Raw genomic sequence first — 17,649 nt, 5'->3', positions numbered from 1 at the left:
CGATGCGCGCTCTGTAGGCCCGGCGCCTGTTGTCGAGACCGGCGCGGCGCGCATGCGCGTCCTGTTTTACTCGCAGGCACGCCGATTTACACGCTCCCTGCAGTGGTGCTGAGATGGTCACTGAAGCACCGCAGAGCGACGCGTTTGTAGCATTCCCTTCTTTCCGATGACATATTCGGGGCCTAATGTGACGATTGCGCGGGCGTTGGCGCAAGTGCTCATCGCGTCCTGATAAACACTTGCGCGGAATGTTTGATTTGTTTGTTTTGGGCTTTATCGTTTATAGACGATGAGACTGGTGGCTTGAGAACGGCGTAGCCAAATCAAGCGCGTACGAAGCACAGTCACACGGTACCGCACTACGGACAACGAAACGTTAGCTATACGAAAAGCGAACCTTTATTCATGTTGTTTATTTTGTAAACTATTTGCCCACTGAACATAAATTTCAGCTCGCTTTCCGCTGCCGATAAAGTAGGCGATTTGCAAGTTTTGTAAAAGAATTTTTTTTTTTCGGTTTGTTTGCTGCCTACTTCCTTACTTAAAAATGATTGAAAGACATGTCGGTTCATTCTGCGCGTCAGCATTAATCAAAATGGCACTTCGGGTTTCCATCGAAGAGGGCCATAACATTATTGGCTACTTGTAGCCGTAATATTAATCGCGACTTAGGACCTTCTGAATGTTTTTGTCACTAATAAACGGGTGTTCAGCCACAGCCAAACAATCAGCTTGTTGTCCTCTTGTTTCGTTGTTGACCTTGTCCTGCTGCTCAGCTGGGCGTCTGCAAGGCGGCCCTTTGCTAATAGCGGCGAAAAGGGAAAATGCTCGAGTGTGTTGGGATTTCGGTGCATGTTGAACATCCCCAGGTAATGAAAATTAATCCGCAGCTTTCCACTATGGTTCGCCTCATCGCCTGTGTAGCGTCGGCACGTTAAAACCTCATAATGAATCAATGCAAGCCGACCTTACAGATTTGCTCCAGCCTTGGAGCAATTCATCCCCGTAGGCACGAATTGCTCGGCTAACAGCATCCCTTGGCCTATTAGTAAGCCGGCAAATATCCCTTTTAAAAAGGGCTTCTAAAAAGTAGCCAATAATATTATGGCGTTCTTCGATGGAAACCCGAGGTGCCATATTGACGAATGCTGACGCGCAGAACAAACCGATATTTATATGGGTATGTCTTTCAATCATTTTAAGTAAGGAAGTAGGCAGCAAGCAAACCGAAAAAAAATTATTTTACAAAACTTGCAAATCGCCTACTTAATCGGCAGCGGAAAGCGAGCTGAAATATATGTTCATTGGACAAACAGTTTACAAAAAAAAAACATGAATAAAGGTTCGCTTTTCGTATAGCTAACGTTTCGTTGTCCGTAGCGCGGTACCGTGTGACTGTGCTTCGTACGCGCTTGATTTGGCTACGCCGTTCTCAAGCCGCCAGTCTCATCGTCTATAAACGATAAAGCCCAAAACAAACAAATAAAACATTCCACGCAAGTGTTTATCAGGACGCGATGAGCACTTGCGCCAACGCCCGCGCAATCGTCACATTAGGCCCCGAATATGTCATCGGAAAGAAGGGAATGCTACAAACGCGTCGCTCTGCGGTGCTTCAGTGACCATCTCAGCACCGCTGCAGGGAGCGTGTAAATCGGCGTGCCTGCGAGTAAAACAGGTCGCGCATGCGCGCCGCGCCGGTCTCGACAACAGGCGCCGGGCCTACAGAGCGCGCATCGGTGGCTTTTGCCACGCGCTCGCGTGGTCTGCAAAATTAAGTCCCCGCCTGTACGAAAAAAAAACAACCCTTTTTTGTAGTTATGTGACCACACAGTTATTCCGTACGCACCAGCTGGACTGGTTAAGTTGCCCACAATTCTTTTTTCATCGAAGCATGATATTTCTGACTAGTGAATCAAAACGTTTAAGTTCTAGTTTACAAAAAAAAAAATGCCACTGGTGTTTTTTACAAATTTTCTCCCTACACCACTCGCATTTCATGTTTGGTTATGAAGCGTTCCTTGATCCGGGCATCACGATCAGTCTCGTTCAGAGTCAATCTTGTTCGCGAGTCCTCTTCATTCTGTTCGTTGAGACGAGCAGGTATGTCTGTCTTCACTTTGCGATGGAAAAGACGAACTTCGCGGCGCTGTCCCCAAGGGCGGGTGGAGAAGTTTCCCGTCGCATTGTGCGACGTTCCTTTGTGTAGCATCCCCCCACGGCTTTTTGTTCATTCAGACAGGTTTCAGCCGCAGACAGCGGCTGCGGAAAGTTGCTTGGAGATCCACTGCCTTCTCGCCCCATATGAGAGGGAAAGAAAAAAGGGCAAGGGCTCAAGGGGTCTTTTCTCGCCACTGCCGACCCCGTGCGCACCCAGCTCCAGTCGTTACACCGGATCGTTTACCTGGAACACTGCAGTTGTAGACGTAAGTATATGCGCAAGCGCATGCTTGTTCAGTCGTAGCCTGTTCGATGGTGTTATATCTTTCTCCATGGTCTGTCCAACCGAGGCCCGTTTATCGCTGGATATTGAAAACGAAGCGCCAGAGGTGGCGTTTGGGCAATGTAAGCGACATACAAGGAAGGTGTGCAGGAGCAACTTGTGAGTATTTTCTTGCTTATAGGCCCGTGCACACTTGCGACGAACAACGCGATTTCTGTCGCGGCGACAAATTGGCCGAGACCGAACGACAAAACGGATCGCCGGGCGGCAAAAGTTTCCGAAATCGCGTCTCATCGTCGCAAGTGTGAACGGGCCTTATATGTTTGGTGAACTATATAGTAGGCAGTATTGATGGAAGAATCGATGTTACGGGTACGTTGCATGGAAACGATTTTTGTTCGTTGCATGGAAACGATTTTTGCGCGCTTTGTGCAAAGCAAAGTGAATTCGGATAACTAACCTCGCCCACACTCGAATGATCTTCACTTCAGCCGGGCAAGTGAGGTAGCGGCTTGGGCACGCGAAACAAAATAATGTGCGTGTCACGTTAGTTCGCTGTGCGAAATTTTGAAAAAAAAACAAAAGCATTACGTTTGCCCCTAATTGCCTGGCGATGCGATAATTATGTTGGGAACGCCGGGGTTCCTTAACGTGAAAAAAAAAAAAAGGGGGGGGGGGGTGCAGCCAGTGCAGCTACTTCGGAATGTAGTCGATACAAATGCAAACGAACAGGTCAGAATGCACCCCTTGGTAGCCTATTTTGCCGCTGGTTAACTTAGACGGTATGACGGTGTACCTATCGCAAAAAGTTCGTCAGATTTCTGGGATATATTGTTAAAAGCTGCAAACCTGAGCCTTTTGTCGTAGCTTTCTTCGCTGGCGAGTAAGCAACCAGACAACCTGCGTGACTATATAGCCAACTTTGTTAGAAAGGGGCACTTTGAGGGCTGAAGGTGTCACAGAGGGTGGGAAAAAGTGCGCTGTTCGAGTACATGCGTTCGTTTGCGACTTACATTTTTGAAATGCATTAAAGCAGCATAGCGCGTTCTTGAGTTGTGAGAAATGCACCCCAAAAGGCTGGTAAATAGCAGCTGGTAAAGAGTCAAAGTCACTTTCATTGCAGGCTATGGTTTTCAAGATACCCTCAAACCGGGAAAGCCGCGGAGTTCATCGACGATGAGTGCCAATCCCGAGACCATAGAAACTGGTAAGTAAATATTGCTCAATTGTGTAAATGGCTAGCGGGTTTAGCGAATCAAAATGGAAAAGCGAATTCAATCGATAACGCACAGCACAACAGGAGCTGGAATGACCAGGGCAGGTGCCACTTTCAACTAAGCCGATAAAGATCCGAAGGGGGTAATTGGGGGTAGGAGGTGTGGGAGGTACTTGGTCATGCTAGCGATCACCCACTCCCTCCAAAGGGAACCGTTCCGCCCAAAAGAGGTCACTCTGGATACAGAATTTTGCCTACTGCGCGTACTTTATCAGAAGTTTGGAACCAACACGCTTTCATTGGGGCCGCATTGATCATGCACAGCCGTCGTTCGCCGAAATAAAACCGACATGCTTCGAGCAAAAAAGCTAGTTCTAGTACTGTTCATCGGTGGTGCGGTTTCGAACAGCTTGAATCAAAGGCTTTTACAGCCGTGGTTCCAGGCGCTCTTCCCAACTTTTGAAAAATCCTGTAAATGCTCAGCAGTGATGAATAACAGGGTGCGTTTCATATGACGAGGTAACAACGCCGAGCGTGAAAAAACAAAAACCATGGTTAAAGTGAACGCTAACAAATTTAGTGGCTGCAATGATACGCATGGCTTTGACTGAAAAACAGAACCTTCCTGCATTCGTGCAAAAAAAAAAAAAAAAAAAAAGAAGAATGCCCGGGTGGTTGTAAAATGTTCAAATTCTTCCTCCTTTCTTCCCCTAGCCTGTTCCAAGCATATATTAAACATGTCACACAACTCTTTTCAGTGCTGAGAAAGACTATAGGATCGATGTTGTTCGTTGATGAGTTCCCACTTTGGTTCCCTTTATTACGTAAGTAAACTTGGACCATTATACACATTCGTGTTTAATGGGTGTTTCTTTTGTGTGAACCATCTGTAATACCTCTAGCACTTTGTGTTCTTTTTTAGGTGAAAGATCTGCCGGACTGGAGGAGCAAACGTCGCTTCTACAACCAAGCGAATTTTCAGATGGGTTGTTTCGATTGAGGTAGCGGTCATCTATATACAGTTGGACAGGAAGAAAAGAAGAAAACGGTCCGAGAGGTTAGTATCCGTTCCCGAGTAGTATTTGGTGAGTGTAGAAAATTTCTGAGAGCGTATTTTGATTTGTTTTAGTAGTTCAATTTATGAACTGCTATGCAGCCCATAACTAGTCGCGCCCTATGCTTTCCAGCTGCTGCTGGTGTGACGCAGGTCACAGTCGATAGCGGGCCACATCATTGGTGACTGGATCCACTTTGCGAATATTGGGCTTACAGGAACCCACAAGGTAAGCAATAAACTAATATTCTCAAAATGTAATAGTGCATTTATATTTAAATGATTTTCATCCTAATCTCTGCCTAATAAAAATACATGAACCATGCAGAAGACACAACACTCCGCTAGCGAGCGACTTTGACGAACAGTCACTAACCTGTATAGGTTACTGACTCGGGATATTCAAGTTGGGAGTCAGGTGACCCAAAATTTTGTGCGCTTGCTTTCTTCTGGTCATATGGTTAGCACGAGTTGCTGCGTAGCTGCTTGTTCAGTTACTCTCCTTTTAGTGCATGTGCGTGTGTGCGCTCGTTAACTAAACAAATCCTTAGGCGGCGACTACTTTTTCGCGCAAAAACCGCCTACTGCAGCAGCGTACTGCAGTAGGAATTGTTTGCTTTTTCCACACAGACGCAGCCAGCCCCTGGATGGAGCCTCCTCTCCTGCACAGCAGCAGCAATGGAATGTAAATAAAAAAAATGTTGTAACCACGCAAAAATAAAATAAAATTTTATTTGAAATTTCACTTTTCCTTGTTATTTTGAAACTGCTTTTAAAATATATCGTAACCGGCAAACGTGGATAACAGAAACAATGCTCCACGATACACATTCCACACGTTTGGCAAAACGTCACTGTAACGTTCCTGGTCCACATTCTGAAAAGGTTTTGCAACGTTAAAAGATTGTTTCAAGCGTGTTTTCTGCAACGTTAAGTAAATGTAAATCCAACATAATTACTATGTTGTCGAAATGCTTCCTCACAGTTCCAATAATGTTTGACGAAACGTTACTGCAACGTTTTTTAGTTGTTCTTAAAATGTTTTTGTAGGGTGCTTCTGCAACGTTAGGTAAACGTAACTCCAAAAGTATTTATATGTTGTAGAAATGCTTTCTTACTGTTCGCATAACGTTTGGCGAAATGTGATGTAACGTTTTACATTGTTTTTAAACGTTTTTTGAACGTTATTAGCTTGTTCGCTGCAACGTTAGGGAAATGTAACACTAACATTAATAATATGTTGTAAAAATGTTTTGTGGACGTTTAAATAATGTTTGACAGAACATTACTGTAACGTTTTTGATAACATTAGTTAAACATTTCAAAAAAATGACATTAAGAACATTGCTCTAACGTTAGCACCAAACAAAAAAAATACGTTCTTCTAATGTTTTGGTGCTACTTGGGTAAGGGGCTTCGCCTCTAAATTTCTACGGTAATTCGAAGGGCAGTGCTTTGCTTTTTGAGGCTAGAGCAGGATGCCTAACAACTAAGAGCTTTGTGGGGAAGTATGCGCAAAACGATGGGTACGCGTGGTCTGGGGAAAAGAAACAAAAGCTATGCGGCACATAGTGTTAGAATGTGAGGGTATCCATCCAAATCTACATGAGGGAAATATTCGGCTTCCAGAAACTCTAGGTTTTAAGGGTAGCACAGAAGCAGTTGACTTCAAGGCAGTCGCAACGACTAAAAGAACATTAGAATGCTGGTGGCCGAAAAGCGCAGAGGGGAATATGGCCTAGGACAGCTACCACATCTGGCAGAAAGAAGTGCTTTGGGCCTGCCCTAAGAGCAGCGCTAGAATTGAACGAACAATATTAAACATAGATATATTAGTTTCTTTGATAAGATGACACGTAATTAGCTTGTTACATTTATAGGGGATACCATTATCAATAAAAGGAATAAAACAGTCAAGTCGGTTGCTGACAACCGACGTCCCGATTCAAAGGGAAGGTCACTACAGTCAAACCCGTCTATAGCGAACTGCAATATGCACCGCGATTATTTCGATATATCCAATAGTTCGATATAGCCAAACCTGCCTATAACGAGCTTATTGTTACGAGTTCGCGATCCGCGGAAGCCCCCCCACTCCCCCCTCCCCAACTCCACCATCCCCGCATGCAGAAATGAACACAGTAAAGTAGCCATTACCATACCCAAAATAATCCATATATTGCAAGTAATAAAGCTACTTTCGGCTCCAATTGCCTACTTTGCAAAAAAAAAAAAAAGCGGTGATTTTTCTTCTCCCTTTCGTTTTGGCGGCTTCAACTAGCATAGCATTCTCTACACGAAAAATTGTTTGCACCAGTTCGAGTCCGCGTCCTCCAAAGTCGGAGCACATCGACTGCGGAAAGCGCTTCATTATCAGCGTCGGACGGCTTTCACTCGGGACATCATCGGGAACATTGGCGAGCTCTTCCCACAGTTCACCAATGCTGCCGGTCTTCGACCGGACTCACTGCCTGGGCGGGTTCCATCGTGAGTCGCGCGCGTCGGAAACAGTTACGGAAAGTGTCGGACATCACGTCGCTCCCTTCGAGGCGCAATGTCTCAGTCGCGGCTCTTGCTCCGTGGTCGCGGCCAATCCACATCTCAATCGCCGCTCCGAGACCATGCATTTCGGCGGCCATTCTAGGCGTGCAGAGTTCGATATATCGGATGTGAACTTCGTTATAAGGAATATGTTTCCCATGTATTTCCGTAACTGAATTATTTTTGTTCGATATATAGCATAATTCGCTCTATCCGGGTTCGTTATAGCCGGGTTTGACTGTAATCTTCTTCATCATCATCATCATCGACACCACGCGAAGGCACATCGCCGTGGGGCGATGGGAAAACAACGCTCGCGGAGGCTTTAGGGTTTGGGGTGAGGGGGCGCCTCAACTTTAGGGCCATACAGGTGACGAAGAGGCGACGGGAATGTTGGTGGAGGAAAAGTAGGGAAGGGATGGGTACGTAGGGGGAGTAGTCATACGGATGAGAGTTTTGAACAGAGGGGGAAGAAAAAGATTGAGGCGCGAGCGATGAGTTTAAAACGGGGGTTGGGGAGCTGTGGGGAGGCAAATATATTAGGTTAGCTAAGAGTACGGGAAGTAAGTGGAATAAAACAGTCAAGTCGGTTGCTGAGAACCGATGTCCCGATTCAAAGGGAAAGCCACTAGTCATCATTATCATCAGGCGGGAAAATTGAATTACATTGAATATGGAATAGCGTGACGGGTGGGAGCGGAATGACGTGCGGGGTCGTCTTCCCACGGCTTTTGCAATGAAGCAAGCAGTACGCGGCCAGTTTTGTTTGTAGCGGCATCATCATCATCACCATCCACCGCGTGGCTCGGACTGCTCCTGGGTTGTTGATGTTGATGATGATGGAGCGTAGACGACGTTGGTGATGGGTCCAAGCCACGCGCAGAGAAAATCAAGTTCCTGTTGCGGCAACACGTCTGGTGCCGTCTCTCTCGCCTGATCGGTGCTCTACACGTTAAATTATGGTTTTTAAATGCGAATGCATTTCTTAGCCGCAGGTTGTCTTGCGTCGTTGAGCGGCGTGCGCCTAGCAACAGCTGTGGCGCGCGCCTAGCAACCGGAGCAGGTGCGGAGTAGCGGAGGGCAAGGGGAGAGGAGGAGCGCGCTCGGCGTGTGAGGGCGCTCGCATCGCGGAGCTCGGGCGGAGTAGCGGAGAGTGAGTGGAGAGGAGGAGCGCGCTCGGCGTGTGAGGGCGCTCGCATCGCGGAGCTCGGGGCGGAGAGAGAGCTCGCGCGCGGGCTGGCGCGGGTCTCTCTCTCCTCTCCGCGTACCCCTCTCCGCTCGCTGCGCATATAAATGCAGGGAGCGCGCGCCTCTCTCCGTGACTGCTTGCCGACTGGCGCCTTGATAGCGATGGAAGTCGGTGAAGTCGAATCCCTCGCGGCAACGATACCGCAAAGAAGAATTCGGTGCACCCAATGCATTCGCATTTCCGCACGATCCCCTTCGGGGAGGTGGGGGGATTTTTTTTTTGCTTTTGCCTTACTTTATCACGGCCGGGCTAGAGCGGCGGCGCGCACGCGTTTGTGCGCAGACCTCCGTTTTAGCCCAGCCGTGACTTTGTGGCCGCCGAGTCTAAAGTAGGAATAACGCTTAAAAAATACGCTGCCCTTCCACTTATCTGCGAGGAAGGGTGGCTAGCGAAAAGTCCGCAAGCCATGAAGTGATCGAAGCGAAACATGTTTTTTTTTGTTATTTACGATTGAGCATACTTATTAGCTAATTAGCAGGACGAAACCTTGTCGGAACCCACACTGCCAGTTTACGCTTGGACACGTGCGTGTGTTTACATGCGAGTGTCGAAGCAGCGCACGCCAGGAAGGGGCCGCGCGATTACCCCTGCGCAGAAATATGCGCGGTGGCCCAGACAATTCTTTATAACTAGCGCCAGCCCGGGGACTGTTTTCTTCCGCTGCTGACGACTGCACCGGACGGGACGGGACCCTGCCACGCTTGGGCCTTCTGCAAGGATCCCCGGGTCTTAGGAGGTCGTCTGTGGCATCCGTCTCCAGACATGGTTCCTGACGAGAGCACCTGCGGGTACCCCAGTTGAGGGCGGCCGTCATGAGCGTACCACCGCCTATACTCGGGAAGGAGCACCCGCTCTTCGTCCCTGGCGTCGGTTTTCTACAATCCGACATCAATTTTTGTCAGCGGCGCGAATAAACCGCTGTGTTGTTGAAGCATTGCTGATCAGCGTACGCGCCTTGCCGGTAGCAGGAATTGTCCGAACTGCGCCAACCTGGAAGGACTTGTGTTTGCGCAAAACCCAAGGCTAACCGGTTTCCTCTCGTAGAAGTCCATGCATTGGCAGCAGACGGGAATTCCACAATATTACTACAACTACACGGTGAACTACGTAAACATGAAAAACATATTGAACTCGGTTTGCTTCGGGGTATAGTTTTCGATTAAACAAGAGTGACAGCCTTTTCGTGTAAGCATTCTATCAAGCACGTGCACCCCCGCACTCGTGGATGCTTAAAGGAGCGACCGGCACTGTGCGCGTGCTTAGAGAGGAAAGACGGCACCGGCCACTGACGTCGCTCCTGAAGCCCTGCAAGGTGCTCGTGTGTTTAGGCGGGGAACACACCGGCCAAAACGTCACTCCAGGAACCCTTCAGGGTCATTCCACGCCAAACGACCCGCAGAGTTCGCTCAACCGTCTCCGATTACGCAATAAAAATTCATGGTTGATCACCTGCGTCCGCTGTTGATTGCCGAGTTTTGGCGGGAAAATTTTTTTCTGTCTCTTACAGACATTTGAAATTCGCCGCGGTGACAAAAACCTACGTTGCGAAAAAAAAATTCCCAAAAGTAAAATAATTTACCGAGCGCCGCGAAGTAATTACAGGTGATAGAAAAAGAAGCGCGCTTCCTTGCTACACGGCATTGACCGTTACTAGTGCGTTTTAAAATAGGCTTAGCGGTGAACTAAGGTATAAGCTTGGGCGTGTTGGTACGACATTCTTTTGAACAGCGCAAGTAGACGAGGACGAGAAGTGGACAGAAGCGCTGTGTCCTGTCCACTTCTCGTCCTCGTCTACTTGCGCTGTTCAAAAGAATTAGCGGTGAAGCACAGTAGCGTTTCTCAGCAATTTTTACACATTTTTTACAGCTATTGAAACTTATGTAGAGACAATTAAGCTATACACATTGTTTATATTGTTAACGGTAAGTGCGGAAGAAATATATGAAACCCGGGAAGCTGCTAGTTTTAGTGCAATGAAGAAATTAACTGAAAATTTGCAAAATTGCTCATGTTCAGACGCTTACCGCGCTGTGTGGCGGTTCATGTAAAAATACGGGCTCAGGCCGGCTCATTTGAAAGGGCGTACAAAGGGGACTTATTTCGGGAAGTTTAATCGGAATACTGTTTTACACGTGAAAATAATTTTATATTGAGCACCCACCGTGGCCCAAGACAGCGGGCGGTAAGTCCGCTTAACTGCAACGCACTTTCGGCGAGGCAGCGTAGAGGTGCGGCGGTAGCGCAGGTTGATCAACCGCATGTTTGTTTTGGTTTCTTACGACGATGCCGGCTTGGTAAATGTGACTCCACATGCATCCTCAGGCCTTCCGCGGTGCTGGAGACGAAGGGTGTTGTTCATCTGTTGTAGTTCTTTGACTTAGTTCTTTGAAATACGAGCGTAAGGATAACTTTTCGTGGAATACTTTTTTTGCAAAGGGTATACAACTTTGCTGCACGCTTCGGAGCAACAGGGGCGCGAAGGTATGCGTATTAGAAGCAAGGACGGGGTTTTTGGAGCACCTAAAATGAAAACAAGGTGCCCCATCGGCGAAGAAGCGAAATTTTCAACATGATTTTACGAGGACGATCCATTTCGTACTGTCTGCCCGGTAGAAAAGTCGCATTACGCGGTCACCTAGAACGATTGCTCTTGCTAAATGCGACAGAACTTTACGACGAGGGAAAAAGAATCATGCTTTCTGAAGTGCGGATTTCTTCGTTCGCAGTTCCGCTCCCGCCACACACCGTTGTCCGGCCGACGTGGCACACACACAGTTTGCATGGCCATCATAGCTCGCCAAAACTGGATGCCACTCACTCAAACTCACTCAAAAATATATTTATCCTAACGCACTCACTTGCACTCACGCTCCCCACTGGTCTCCACCACTCGCACTCACTCACGATCACGCTCACCACTCAGCTCCCATCACTCGCACTCACGCTCACCACTCCGCCCTCACCATTCGCACTCACTCGTGCTCACGCTCACCACTCGTCGTCACCACACGCACTCAGTCACGCTCACCACTCGTCGTCACCACTCGCACTCACTCGCACTCACGCTCACCACTCGTCGTCACCACTCACACGCACTGATGCTCACCACTCGTCGTCACCACTCACACTCACTCACGCTCACCACTCGTCGTCACCACTTGCACTCACGCTCAGCACTCGCATTTGCCACTTACACTGCTTCGCACTCGCACTCACCACTTGATATGGCCACTCACACTCACTCGCAATCACCACTCGCTTCCTCCACTCACCCGCACTCGCCACTCCCATTCCCCTATCATGCTCACTCACAACCACCACTAATTCACAATCAAAATCACTTTGTTTCTTTGCAGCACGAGAGTTTTAACTTCGCTTTGTTTGTAAACCTCTTGAATCGTTCCATTTTGTGGAAACCTTCAATGCGGCCCTATAGACACCGACACCACAGTGATGCCGTTACGTGAAGCGAGAAAAAATTGGGTGTTTTAGGAGAGAACCTTCACATTGGCTATGAGGCATGCCCCAAAACAATCATTAACTCCAAGCAATCTCACCGAACTGACAAAAGAACCTCTATTCAAGAATTAAAACGCGAAGCTTTCTCCCGTGCAGCCTGAGTCAAAGTCACAGTTTAAAGTCCAAACTGATTCAACAGTGTCGGAATCGCGCAATCGGATAGACGTCAGCTGCATATCGTGGGATTGCCAGGTTCAATTCTCATCACGGGAAAGGTTTTTCTTGAGGCGCTTGATGTGCCTTCGCTTATCATTATCATCGTTCTCGGAAACCCACTGTGTAAAGTTGGCTTTCCTACAGTGTTTTTACACAGACGACGACGCCATTAGTGAGGAATAGAAAAATTTACATAAAAAATGGTGAAGCTTGCACTAAGTCGCGCAAGGCTTGAACCACAACGAACCTGGATGATTTCTTTTTATTTTAGCACTGTCTTTCTAAGTAAGAACCACCACGCATTGCATTAGGTTTGAAATTGTTTATTTATCTGTTGTATCGTCGCTTTTCACTGTTGTGGTAGTAGTAGTCATTGTCATATCCATTTATATCATTGTCATCTTCATGCATGACTGGCGGACCCGCGTCGTTTTGTCCACAGGTGGTAACCGAGTGAGTGAGTGCTTTATTGATACATCAAGTGGAAGAGAAGTGGACTGCGGATATTTTGAACTTATTGGGGAGTTCACCAGCATACAACCCACTCCAGGGGAAGGGGAGAAGGGGAATGAAAGGGGATCGGTGGGAACAAATGGGGACAGAGAAAGAGGAAAGAAAGAGATAAGGACCGCGTAAGGCTGGCCGGCAGGCATTGGTCTACAGCCGTTGGATGAGGTTGGTCTCCTGGAGGAAGGCCAGGACAAGCCGAACTGCTTCCCGCCGCATGGATTTGGGGCGCGCCGGGAAAAGAAGGTTCATCAGGGTGTGGCTGGGCAGCCCGAGACGCTGGAGTGCGGCCCGAAGCTCTGCTCGCGGGGCATCGTGCTGGCGGCAGGAGCAGAGCAGGTGCTCCAGCGTCTCGGCCTCTGGGAAGTCAGCACATGCGGGCGACGACCGGTGGCCTTGTCGGTGCTAGCGGGCTGCCACGTTGCAGAAATCGAGCAGCATGCGGAGTATAGAGCGGGCATCCCTGCTGATGCGGCCTGGCAGGACCTGTCGAGCTTGGCTGCTGATGACTCTAGGGTGCGGTGCGTTGTCTCCACCTCGCGCGCCAGGAAGGGTTGTGCGGCGTCGAAGGGCCTCAGGTCGCTGGAGGCAGGGAGCCCATTATGGCGACCAGCACCTCTGGCCAGGTCGTCAGCCACCTCATTGCAGGTGATACCGACATGAGATGGCAACCAGTGTAACAGGTCACAACCGCGGGACTCCACCAGGTGAAGCTTCGCCGCCAGCGACCGCTCCTCGTACCCGCTAGAGCTCGACTGCTGGTCCGCCGCTCGCAGTCGCAAGAGAGCGGGCCGGGAGTCGGTGAAGATGACGGCCCCCTGAATCTGGTTGCCGTTCTCCACGAGCAGGTCTGCAGCAAGATGCAGCCCGGCCAGCCCTACATGGGTGGAGGAGGTGGGGGAGGGCAGGCGGCACACACGACCGGTGCCGAGCTCCATTGCCGTGCAGGCGGCTCCAGCTCTGCCCATGGACGGTTGCAGGAAGCGGTCTGTGTAGAGCTGCAGGAGGGCGGCGGTCTCGTCCTGCAGCAGGGCAGCAACCTCCTGATGGATAGCCTGGCTTGGTGTTGACCGCTTGCTGCGAATACCCGGGAGCGTGGTGCTGATGCGAAGAGCTCGCCCGGTACTAGGTGGTGGTTTCTTGAGGGGGGACGCTGCGGCAGCTCAACGTGACCCTCGTTGATGGACGCGAGAATGCCCATCTGCGAGTAGGGGCAGCAGCGGTAGCGCTGCAGAAGGGCTGCCCCGTCCAGTGTGCTATGGAGCTAGTGAATGTGGTGCAGCCCCTTTTACAGGGCCGCATCTGGATGGTCCAGGTGCCGGCCTCTGTGTAGGTAGCCGCAACCGGGAACGTGCTCGGAAGGCCCAGGCAGAGGCTTAAATGGCCGGGCACTGGTCCATCTCCAGCTTCTTCCACCACAGTGGCTGCAGGTGTACCAGTGGCAGGCATACAGGAAGGCCCAGGGCGCCATTCCATGAAGCACTCGCAGGACCACGGAGTGCGAGCAGCCCTGGCCTCATGCCAGCAGCCTCTGCACGCCCCGCCGGACTCCCACTGTGCGCTGCTGAGTGCCCTCACCGCTGGTATACAGGTCAGCCGGCAGTCAATGAGGAGTCCCAGGTACTTGACCCTGAGGCATTGGCCGATCAGGCTAAGGGGGGTGTTGTCCTGCGTGCCTGGTAGCCACGTGGGTGCTACATCATGGCCTTTGTCTTGGCCTCGCACACCTGCAGGCCACGGCTTCTCAGGAAGTCTGCGACCGCCCCCAGCACCTCCTGGAGGCACGCCTTCACCTTGGATAGCTGTCTTGTTGGCCCGTGCGTCCAGATGGCGACGTCGCCCGCTTAAACTGCAATTCCCACTGGTTTCCGGAGCACACAGGGAAGCAGTCTGGCAAGGGAGCCAGCCCCAAGTTGAACAGGAACGAGCCCAGCACGCTCCCCTAGGGCACCCCAGAGCGGACGTCTCGTGGGCTACTGGGTCGCCCGGCCGACCTTTACCAGAAGGGTCCGGCCAGCCAGAAACGCATGTACATAGCTTCTAAAGGTGCGCCATGGCGCCCATGCTGTCATAGAATTCCAGGATGGTGGTGTGCGTGACAGAGTCGAACGCCGAGCTGATGACAGGGAAGACGAGGTCGGCCACCTCCTTGTCGTGGCGCGCCTGCTCCAGCATGGAGACGACGTCCCCCAGTGAATCAGTACTGCGGTGTCGCCTGAAGTCACTCTGCTGCTCCAGGAAGACGCCACGCTGGTCAGCTATCCACTGCCGGTGGGCCAGGATGGTGCTTTCCATGGGCTTGCCGGCCGCCGACGTGAGAGACACTGGCTGGTAGGATGCTGGCTCAATGGGTGGCTTGCCCACCTTCAGGATGGGTGATACCAGTCCCACCAGCCAGGATGCTGGAAGGACACCCGCCCTCCACACTCGGTTAAAGAGGCGCAGGAGAGGCCTCCGCGGGGTGTCGTCCAGGTTTCGCAGCATCTGGTACGTAACCCCGTCGATGCCGGGGGCGCTTCGACACTTGGGGCAGGGGTCCAGGGCGGCCTGGAGTTCCAAACTTCGTGAACTGGGCGTCTGTATCGCGAGCTGTCTTGTGCTACCCCTTGAGGGGCGGGCGCTCATGAACTGTTTTCTTGGAATTTTTTTTGCCAGCGTCACGGCCAAGCGTGGACGACGCCGGGCGTTCCTTGTAAAGCGCCAGCTCGCGTGTGCGGTAAATGGATGAAGTAACTATAACGCCGTATTTTGATGATTGAGGCAACGTTTTGATGATAACTATGACGCATTTTTTTGATGAAAAACAAAGTAACATGTAACCTACCAAAGCGGCAATGCGGCTGCTAAGCGCAACAGCTCACAAATATTTCTCTGTGGCGACAACCTTTTAGCTCTAACGGTAGAGTCCAGGCAGTGGCGTCTGCCACTTTGCTAGGCCAATTATTGCGCCCTCTATATATAAAATGAATTTCAGCTTCGTTTTGTTGAGTGCGCTTTAGGTTGCATGGTACAAAAAATTAAAACACACGAAGTGGACAGTGCGAGCGCAACTATAATTTGATTTATTAGAAGTACAATATTTACTTGGAGACCAAACACGTCCGAAATGATGCAAGATAGGGGGGGGGGGGGGCAAGGGTGGGAAAACTTTTCGCTATAACTCACTGGTGATAGGCGGCAAAGCATTGTAAGCTGGTAAGAGGCACTTTTCTTTTGTTTAATTTTTGAGTAGCAGAGTATTCTATGCGTGACGCTTTTGATTTATGGGGTTTAACACGCCGAAACTACACAGGGTATTAGGCGCACCATAGTGGGGGGCTCCGGATTAGTTTTGACCACTTCCAGATCCTTAACGTGAACCTAAATCTCGAAAAAAACAGGCGTTTTTGCTTTCCGCGTCCGCCAGAAAAGTGGATGTCGCGGCCGGGAATCGAACCCGCGTACTGGGCGCTTTTAAATTTACTTCCTTTTTTCGACTCTCTCTAAGCTGCTTTTTAGTAAGTCTAATTCAAGCGCGGTCAGCATGACCGAGCATGAGCTCACGCATGCGCTCTGCTCGCTTGATATGTGAAAGACTTCCGAAATTTCGCGTGTGGTTGACCTGTTATTTTGCCATCACTGAAGTAATTTCAAACACTGGGCTGCTCTCTCAATAATGCAGTGCAGCGACAGATTGCCTGAGGGGGTTGTTTGCTGGCATGTGTAGCGGTGTTCTTGAAGCTTGTTATTGAGGCATCTTGCTGTCCCTCGTGATGTCTATGCAAATATTGCACTTGTAATAAATAAGTTGATAGCTGCGTTTCTACTGTCCCCTTGGTTAGCGAGTTTTCTCTAATTTTGCGTACCGTATAACCTAAAACGCAGCCCACAATAATGCGAGCCCAATTTGTCCTCTACTCCTCGCCACTGCTGACACCGCTTTCACAACTGTTATTCCCCTCGCCACCACCGATTCCTCTTTGACAAGCTTCGAAATCGGCTGATAGCGGCGGTAGCGCCCTCTGCAGGCGTTACCAGAGCAACTCGCCGGCTTTGAACGCCAACGTGAGCCGATAATTTTTCGGCATGAAAGGCACCGAGAGGTATCCAGGGCCGAGTTCTCTAAAACGACGGGGCGTCGCTTTGAAACGACGGGGTGGCGCCATGCGAATGCATGTGTTCTGGGGTTGTGGCCGTCGCTTTGAGGAAGGAGGGCACACAGTGAGAGCCGCAGAAAAGCACTGTGGCAAGGGCGCGAAGCGACGCCCATTGCCCCCCATCGTTTCACTTGTCGCTTCGCGCCCTTGCCGCAGTGCTTTTCTGCGGCTCTCACTGTGTGCCCACCTTCCTCAAAGCGACGGCCACAACCCCAGAACACATGCATTTGCATGGCGCCACCCCGTCGTTTCAAAGCGACGCCCCGTCGTTTTAGAGAACTCGGCCCCAGCAAAACACCGCCACGAAAGGATCGAAACGGCAGGCTTGGCCTTGAGGGCTTGACAGAGACAAGGCGGGGGAGAGAGGCGGCGCCGTGCGGTCGCGCTAGCACGTAACCGCTTGACTTTAGCGCCGACCCCCTCATGGAAACGAAATGGCTGGCACCCCCTCCCTCCCTCTTTCCCCCGTCCCCCTCCGTAATCGGCGCCAGCCTTGCACAGAGCAAAGCCGGAGCTTAATCCTAAACTGCACCGTCATGTGCCCGCACGCGCCATCGCGAGACGCGTTCACGTCGAAAGTTGATAGGAAAAAACGGGGAGAATGGGGGTCATTGGACACACACATGCACACGTACGCACACGCATACTAACACACACACGTGTCATGTGTCAGGGCACCCCCCGAGATGGGATGCATGAAAACCCCGAAAAATAGAAGGGAAGAACAAAAGAACGAGAATTTTGAAGTGCACGCCATGAACGCGCCAATCAGCAAGCGCCAGCGCCGACGCACCAAGGAATCCTGGGAAAAGGTGGCAGCACACTGTT

The 17,649-nt window shown here is 50.4% G+C and overlaps 1 long non-coding RNA gene across 2 annotated transcripts; it reads left to right on the top strand.

Moving 5' to 3' along the window:
• The first annotated feature begins 2,142 nt into the window (after positions 1-2,142).
• On the top strand, positions 2,143-5,425 carry LOC144177828 (uncharacterized). 2 transcript variants are annotated; one of them, XR_013323868.1, is made up of 4 exons: positions 2,143-2,426; positions 3,567-3,650; positions 4,582-4,942; positions 5,344-5,425. It is a non-coding gene; the product is annotated as an uncharacterized LOC144177828 (long non-coding RNA). The 2 variants fall into 2 exon arrangements; XR_013323869.1 differs by lacking the exon at positions 5,344-5,425 and adding an exon at positions 5,042-5,131.
• Positions 5,426-17,649: the final 12,224 nt, after the last annotated feature.

The sequence above is a fragment of the Haemaphysalis longicornis genome, unplaced genomic scaffold (genome assembly GCF_048455015.1).
Source record: "Haemaphysalis longicornis isolate Haplotype H1 unplaced genomic scaffold, Haemaphysalis longicornis Haplotype H1 scaffold_32, whole genome shotgun sequence".
Taxonomy (NCBI): domain Eukaryota; kingdom Metazoa; phylum Arthropoda; class Arachnida; order Ixodida; family Ixodidae; genus Haemaphysalis; species Haemaphysalis longicornis.
This window is presented reverse-complemented; position numbering and strand designations above follow the sequence as displayed.